Source organism: Haliaeetus albicilla, chromosome 12 (genome assembly GCF_947461875.1).
Source record: "Haliaeetus albicilla chromosome 12, bHalAlb1.1, whole genome shotgun sequence".
Classification (NCBI taxonomy): Eukaryota; Metazoa; Chordata; class Aves; order Accipitriformes; family Accipitridae; genus Haliaeetus; species Haliaeetus albicilla.
The window spans coordinates 29,597,783-29,606,503 of record NC_091494.1 but is presented as its reverse complement, the minus strand read 5'-3'; the positions used below and the strand labels follow the sequence as shown (position 1 = coordinate 29,606,503).

General features: G+C 43.4%; 1 long non-coding RNA gene across 1 annotated transcript in view; it reads right to left on the bottom strand.

The window, feature by feature from the left end:
- The window catches only part of LOC138688127 (uncharacterized), a 34,389-nt gene extending 31,135 nt beyond the window's left edge, over positions 1-3,254 (bottom strand). The window contains exons 1-3 of the long non-coding RNA XR_011327179.1: positions 3,156-3,254; positions 2,579-2,648; positions 2,391-2,501 (exon numbers count right to left, since the gene is read on the bottom strand). This is a non-coding gene — a long non-coding RNA (uncharacterized lncRNA). The remainder of the gene's footprint in view (positions 1-2,390; positions 2,502-2,578; positions 2,649-3,155) is intronic.
- Between the last annotated feature and the right edge of the window lie 5,467 nt (positions 3,255-8,721).

Below are 8,721 nucleotides of genomic sequence, written 5' to 3'. Positions count from 1 at the left end.
TTTAAACTTGCCGACTGACTAGCAAATGCCACAACAACTTTGGGGACCGTATTTTGATGCCCACATTCCCTGTTCCCCTTGGACAATATTACAATGACCATCCAAAACGAACAACCTGGCCTGACTGTGGAAGAATCACAATGCACTTGAAGCACTTGAAAATGTCAGGGCTCATCTCTCACCTGTAAGAAATTGTGGCTTGAAAATTTGTTCCTAAGTGCTCAACTGATGAAAGGTAATGCTGCAGGTTCCTTAAATGACAACGTCTTGGTCCAATTACCTAATTCAAACTGCACGTGTAGGAAACGGGGAGAAGTCCCACACATTGCACGGGGCTGACGTGGCCTTGCCACTGGCCATCCCGGAAAGCATGACTGGAGGCTTCTTGGAATCAGAAGGGAATATTAATGGGAGGAGTAAGGAAAACTAATTTCTACTCACTTTGTGATTTGCTGCCTTAGCTGGAGGACAGGAGTCATTTTGCATAGACACACTATTTCTGGAGTCAGACTGCTTGTGACCTGGTAAGTAAGTGCTGATGCAAGGGTAACTGATCTTGGGAAAAACATTATTGATATCAGACACTTCTTGTCAATAATTTGTCATAATAACGTTCATCATTGCTGTTCTCCAAGCACTTCCAGGACATACACTCAGGACCTAGAAACATTGCCTTGACCAAAAAGTGCATTCCTCGCCAATGACAGGAAAGGAGAAGGACAGAGAGTGAAAAAGCAAGAGAGGAGGGGAGGAGGGAGAGGGAGAGGGAGGGGGAAAGGGAGAGGGAGAGGGAGAGGGAGGGGGAGAGGGAGAGGGAGAGGAAGGGGGTTGGGGAGAGAGATTGAGAGAAATAAGTGGAGAAAGAGCAAAAAAAGTGAGACAGGGAGAGGAAGGAAGGAAGGAAGGAAGGAAGGAAGGAAGGAAGGAAGTGAACAATCAGACAAACATCATCTAGCTGTTGGTACCTGACCTTGGACTTCAACTCTGCTGCTTTTGATCAGCTGTGAGATCATTTGCTAGTTACAACATCAGCCCTCTTCAAGTAGTTGGGTCATAGTGCATGTAGCTGCTGTTCCTAGGTGCAGAATCATGGTTTCAGAGGCCAGAGGTGTGAAAAGAAGAACAGAGGGATGCAGGGAACTGGCTTGGGAGCAACTGTAACAACTGTACGTACACTCTGGAAGGGGAATCCACACTGCTCTTGTGAACCCACTGTCCATCCACCCATTTCATGCCCATTGCCTTAGTACCTCAATGCCTGTCTCGATGGGTAGAAGAGTGCCTTGGGAAACAGATCTGTTTTCTGAACCTCTGCTTTGTCCTGGCACTGCAGGAGGAGCAGGCAGGCAGGCTGTGTCTGGTGCCTCCTCACACCCCAAGTCCTTGTTAGCAATGGTGCCAAAAAAATGGCTGAAAACACTGAAGGGGTGTGCAACTCGGGAAAGCAGAGGTACTGGTGGGAGCGGGGAGGGCAGGTAGAGTGTGGGATGCTCCTGGGAGAGCTGAGAGAGTGGGTTTATACATTGGGCATTGATTGACATACTACTGCCTTGCAAGCTGGTAACGCTTTACGTACAGAGAGCCTAAATGTGATGCTCTTCATGGCAGACACACTAGTAAGTGGAGAGGGTATTAGAGTTTAAGCTAGGCAGGAAGTTTACCCATCCCTTAGTGCTCTTGAAAATGTTCAGAATTTCATCCTTTCTTGGTATGTGAAATCACAGTATTCCAAAACACTTTTTAATGTTTGTCCCATCTTGAAAGACACCTACCTTGGGTAGAAAAAATCTGAACTTAACGAAAGATAGACTCTGTCCATGCCTACACATTGCAATACAGAAACACTGAAATCCAACAAGGAAACACTTCGGATGAACACACAGAAAATCTGTTTTTCCTAGGGGTGATTTGAGATTGTGGATGAACTCTCATAGAAGTGAGGCATGAATAAGATAATACAAGATAACCCACAATAGTTCTGTATGTAACTGCAGGCACCTTACTCTGTTGTCAGGAGATGTTCTGGGCGTTCAAACTGGTGTTTGGATCATGAGTAATTTCTAACAGTACTTAAGAAGATTACAGCCACACCTCAGACAAAGGATGATATGCATGTTCCTTCCACTCACAGCATTCAAAAGCAAGGCATCAAAACTATATTAATCAGCTGATATTATGGCACCTCTGTTATCTGTTGGTGATGGCAACTGATCAACATGCTTTCAGACCTTTTCCAGGGGAGCAGTCACTTTCTCAGGCTTACGCTATACTAGAAACTCCGATTTCCCTTTGCTCCAAATCCTTCTCCTTCTTCAACTCCTTCTACCACCTGTTGTCTCTCTTTTTGTTTGTTCTACCCAGAGACCACCAAGCCTTCTCACCCCACTCACCTGCTCTGTAACAGGAGCTCCTCAGCTGCTTTGGTGAATGATGGAAAGGGCATTCTTAATGTCACATCCTCATCCAGAGCCCGCTTTCCAGTTCTTTTCAGTTGATGCTTGCTGGAAAGATAGGAGGGGCCTAAGTAACTGTGCAACTTTGACATTCATTCAGCACCTGTCTAGGTATTATTTTTTACCTTTTTCTTCACAGCTAAGTGGTGCTGAGCTATCTTTGGAGTCCCAGTTGCTCTCTTCCTGCTCTCCCTTCTGAAAGACATAAGAAGCGTGAAACATTATACATACTTATGTGGCAGACTTCTCTATACCATTAAGCTATACCAGAAATGCATTACAAAAACTAACCTTGGAGCAGAGTCAAGAGAGTACAATTAGGAGACAGAAAGATCTTCACAGTCCTTCCATGCTTTGGTGCATGGGACAAGGCAGTCTTCACAAATAACTTCTAGCCCCAGAAATGCTACCTTACTTTTGCCATGGCCAACGTCATGAAGGGCCAAAATTGCCCTGTACCCACTCTGTATATCTCCCCCTGAGTATTTTTAAGTTTCTGGTAGTTCTGTTCATCAATCTGTTTTCCTCAAAAATCAGTTAATATCTCTAGTCTTATCTCATGCTTGTTATGCGATTTATTTTTAACTACATAGCACACCACCATCACTTTGGACTAGACACTTCCTGCAGGGAATACTAAAAGCATGTATTTCATTACTCAACAGGAGAAAGACAGGTTTTAATAGGTAAAGTGTGTCCTACCATCTCCAGACTCCAGTGCCCAGCTGCATCTTAGTGTTGGGAAGTGTTGGGATGAGAAGTCTTGCTCTGAACGATCAGTGTTTCAGCAATTCTGTTTCTTTGACACTAACGTTCCTGGGAGCACTTGTTTTACAGAGAGGGCAGCAGAAATGCTGCTGCAGCAGAGGCTGGGAATTCTCTGTCAGATGGCTCATCAAGATTCCACAGGGTGCACTGATGCCTCCAGCATGCCTTGCTCATACTGAAAGCATGGTCGACAACAACAGTTGCAAGCTGCAAATCCCATGGGGAACATTTTTGAATAAAATAATCTGGTGTATCAGGTAATCCAAAGAAGTACAAAACTCAATTTAACTGGAAATGTTGGTGTCTTTGTCTGTGTTACCTGTGAGCTTTTTAATGTAGCTTATTACAAAGCAGATCTGTCTCTGCATATCTGACTGTTTCAGTGTTTGCTGCAACATTTCCAACCAGCTTCAATGTTAGTGACATTGAAAGTGACAAAAACCATCATTGAAGAGTGGTGCCACTAACTGTATCATTGGGACTAATCTGTTTCAATGTGAGAAAAGGTTCTAAAGATGATCCAAATGGTCTCATCTCAAGCATCAATATGTGTCTATATATTTATATGTCTATTATAAGCATTTTATGAGCAGCAGGCCTGTGTGAGAGAATGCATAAGAAACAGTAACAACTGAAGTATAAAAAGATCACTAAAGGAAAACAAGCAGAAAAGCTAAGCATTTTGTGCTGGTTTTTACTTCAGGAGCGAGGAAGTTTCCAGAAAGAACATCTATTAATCTACTGATGGCCGGCAACAGCACTTGCAAGCTGCAAATCTCATGGGGAATGTTTCTCAAATGAAGTGTTGCACTGAATAATCCATAGATTCATAAGATCTGGACACTTTATTTGGTTTGGGGTTTTTTTTGGAGACCCTGATAGTTTTAGTTTTTTCTGAATCACAGTTTAGTCTTTTATCTGACAAGATTCATGTCCGGTACAGCTAAGTGCAAAGAAGAAAACATTATTCATAGTGGAGGAGTAAAACTGCTTCTGTGAATAAAGTTGGCAATGGCTGTCTGAAGACACATTGGTTCTTACGTTGACCATTCAGAGACATCTACTCTGCTGTGATAGCAAAGGTGCTGCACCAAGAATAATTTTTATCAATGTGTTTAAATGAAAAATTATTTTTAAATGAAAGCAGCTTGTGGAGCTAGCTCTAGATTACCAGAAACCCCTTGGGAGTCTCTTTTGAGTTTTTTGGTTGCCGTGAAGATTTCAGGAGCATTTGAAAACCAACAGATGATCAGGCTGTAAAGAGAGCACAGAATAAAATAAGACCTCTGCAAAAAAGTTGATTTTTCACTACAGAGCAATTAGGGAATTTCCCACTTTTTTTATACAAGATGTTTTGGAATAAACCGAAGAGAAACAATGCACCAGGAAGAGATGGTACTCACCTGATATTGCTAAATGAATTAAAATCTGAAGAAATTAGATTATTTTCTGAGGCATATAACCAGTGCTTAAATCAATGCCAGAGAAATGGAAATGGTAAATGTAACATCAGGCTTTAAAAGGGACTCAAGAGTGAATCAAGAATACACACGAGCACATGTGATTTCTATATCAACAGATACTGCTAAAAAAGGAAGAAAGAAAATACACTGCATAAGTACCAGCACAGCTTTTGTAGAATAAAGCCATGCCTTACAAGCCAGCAAGTGTGTGCAAAAAGGTGTCTGAATCAACGCTGAGTGCCTCAAGGCTCACACTGAAGCAGTGCTAAGACTGCCTTGCTCTTCTGTCACCACATGTATTGATAGGCACCTGCATTTGGGTGGGGCATTGTCAACATGATCTCATCGCAGGAACCTCAAACGTGGCACAGCAAATGCAACAGTTCACAGCGCAGTATAATATGGGCTGGACGTTAATTGTGAAGGTCCCTTTAGATATGCTAAAGACAAAATTGCACTTCTCTCACTCACTAGTAAGCCTCTAAATCCATACAAGCTGGCCTTGTGGCTTGCATACTCTTCAGTACTGGCACACCAGCTTTCAAGAAGACCTTACTTCTCACTTTTCTGCCACTAAGGCAGGCATACAAATCAGAGCGGTGCAGGGCATGGAAGAAGGTCATTGCTAGTCAGTGCTTTCTGGAAGTATGCCTCTGCTGGAAAAATTTAGTGGCAGCAACATGAGGTTACCGCCACATCTCTGGTTGAGGTCAGATCCATTCCAGCGCAGAGCTACACCTGTTTAGATCTAAAAAAATTTTAAAAGGTTATCAAGGAAAATAGAATTGTCCATTGATGGTAGCTCATCATCTTTCTATTTAGTTGAGAAAGATTCGTCTACACCACTGTTACTTTCATCCCAGGCCTAAGATCCTTCCGTTTGCCTGGGACAATAGGGATTCAATGTAGGCACTTCAGTTGTTAAGAAAGTTCAAAGTAGAAGAGGCTATGAGAGATAGGCACCCTCTTTTTGCCAAAGTTATTTTTAACTTTGTCAGTTCCTTTAAGCAGTTCATATGCAGTATCAGAAATAGCTGTGTTTCTCTACGTAGGAGGGCAGAAGCTTGAGATAAGAATTTGCTTAACCAATATTGCTACCAAAGCACCTCACAAACATTATCAGAATTAATCAAAGTCTTGAGTGTGGATCAGCCTCAAATATTTTCAAATCAATGTTACTAACATTATTAGGGATTTCTGTCCTGACAAGTACATGGAAAAGATTGGCAGGAATGGGTTCCCAGCAGAACAACTTCAGAAAGGATGTATATATAAGTAGCCCAGAAAGAAAGGGGAGGGGGGGGAAAGTACAGAGTCCACACTGGGAAGTGTGGGGTACAAAAAGAAATCAAAATGAACTGCACCTTAAGAAAGGAATTAAAACAGAAAGCATATAAATAAAACAAGAATAGATAATTAGACTTTATGAAATGAAACTAGGCAGAAATTAAAGATAAGTTAGTACAGTCTCTGGGTTGAAGAGCAGCATAGGCTTGCTCTTTGGTCAGTACCAAATGACCTTCTGACACCAAGGAAAAGTTTGTTGGGCATAATGCAGCCACAGTACAAATTTGCCGTACAACTCCTGCAACCAGACAACATTATCACAAAAGAGCTGGGAAAGAAAATCCCATGGGATACCCATACAGACATGGCCAAAGGCTGTGATTTCTAACTCACAGATGTGTGAATGGAGCAGGGTCCAGGTGGTCCAGTTCCTTTTCTGAACCGAGGAAATGAGGATTGTCATAGTATTCTGGGGATCAGGTACAAGACAGATGCCAATACACATCAGGCACTTACCCTGTCTGAAAATGGTGGGAATGGGACTGACCTCCATCAGGAATGTACACACTGAAGCCAAGTCCAACACAAGGGGAGAAATATTCAACCCCAGTTCACTTACTTCTTCACATGATCTAGTCATCTAGCCCTTGCTGAACAACATGGAAGAGTTTTATCCACATGAATGAGAACAACTGACCCATCATGCAGTACAGTTAAGCAACAACATGTTTATCTTCCCTCTAGAAAGGCACACCCAGAACAATGTCAGATCTGGTGACAACTGCAAAAAAAATACAGTCATCAGAGAATTGGAGCCACTGGGGCCCAGACATAGAAAACACTTCTGGAAAAATCACAGGCTGCAGGTTTCTGCAGGTTTCAACAAGGCATAACTCAAAGGAGCTGGGGAAGCCAGTATTCTGCATGAGAGGAAAAAAAGCAATGGTTGTTAACAGAACTGTAGGAGAAAACATTGAACCACACCCTAAAAATGATATCTGTAAACAAAGCAGCAAAACATTGCTTTGTACAATGGCAGTAGGTAGTCAAACACAGGTTACCTGAAGGGAAGAGGGAAAGTCCTCCCATTCCTTCAGATATCTAACACCTGTCCAGTCCCTCTTCAGGAAAAAAGTTTTCTAGAGCTGCATTCTTACAAGCCATTATGTGGCATGCGGAGACTGTGATCCAGGAACAACTACCAGGCACACTGAGTGTCTACGCCCAGATGCAGGCAGGTTCACTTTGTACATGCATCTATCTATATTGCCACTACTGGACCTTCATCCTGAACTGTCAGAGGGGATCAGGATGAGGCAGCTTATGCAGCTTGTATCTGTGTGAAGGCTGAGTGTGTTCACCTGTGCTGATCTGTGCAGCCAGCTGTGTATATATGTACATATGTGTTGCATATGTGTGCTCCATGTGCATATGCCCTCTGGGAATACATGCTCAGCCTCACTATTTGGTTCGACCTGGACTTGGAACTGTGGCTGTCTTGCCTCTGTCACACTGTCACATTCAGCCCTGTTCCCTGACAAGAAACACCTCTGGAACAAAGCCAGCAGGGAAACTGTTGTTAAGGTGGCAAACAGCCAGGTATTGAGCAATGTGAGGTGGGGAAAAGAGTGTTTCCCTACTGGACAGCCAGCCTGCCAGCTGACCCCCTTCAGCTGGCAGGGCTGCAGGGGTGTTTGCTGCTCAAAATATTCTGGCAGTGTCTGAGATAACAAGTGAATGACAAGCATATTTGCAAAGGTCCTCTGGCTGATCTGGCTGGGAAGGCACAAACTTCATTATTCCTTTTCTATATTAGAAATATGTTACTTGCTCAGCATTGACAGGGAGGAAGCTTGATGGAAAGCAAATTGATCAAAATAAAAGGGAGAGGAACTGACCAAAGTGGTACTTTTGTGATCAAAGTGTCCAGCCCAATATGCCCTCAGAGGACTATTGGTAAAAGACTTTTGCCATAGGCCAACCAGCCTTGTTCATTTGGGACATTTCCCAGCAGGACAGATGGCATAGCATTTGCGCCAAGGCAATAGAAAATGCAGGTGTGTGGGGGAACCCTTGTACATTGCCACAGAGACACACATGCTCTCTTGCACACTTGTGTACAGCCTAAAAAGGGGTCTTATTTGTCATCTGCAATTTGACTGTCACAGTTCAAGAAACACCAAGAAATACCTTTCCAGCATTTTCTTTTCCAAGTCTTAAGGTCAAACCCCTCCCTTTCCTTTCTCCTCTCTGAGAAAACAAAGCTGTGCTGGTATCAGCATCCTGTCTGTACACCGTCCTGGCTCTGAACTGCTTACTCTGTGCATGCCTCCCTCCTACCGAACTGCATGGTTGGCCTGTGCTGGAAGTAGCCTGAATGCTTTGCATAATGTGAAAGCCAAACTCTTAGGTGCCAAACTTCCTTGTTATGCAGATAATCCACTGTTTAGTAGATGCCATGCCACAGGCTGTTCCCAAACAATCCAAGTAGGCACTGCATGTGTTAATTGTTTCCTGGGCATGTTAACAAGCCCTTTGCCACTGGCAGGACTGCCCTATGGACTTCTCAGCTGAGGACATGAGGGAACTGCTGCTTTGGCAAGAGTGAACTGATGGAAGCCCAGCACCTTTCCCTCAGCTAAGTGCAAGCCACTGTCAACAACAGCCCAGTCTTCTCCAGTCCCTGTGGTACATTGTCAAGGTCCTGATAACACAACTCACCTTTCTGCAATATTCTGTGACCACTGAGC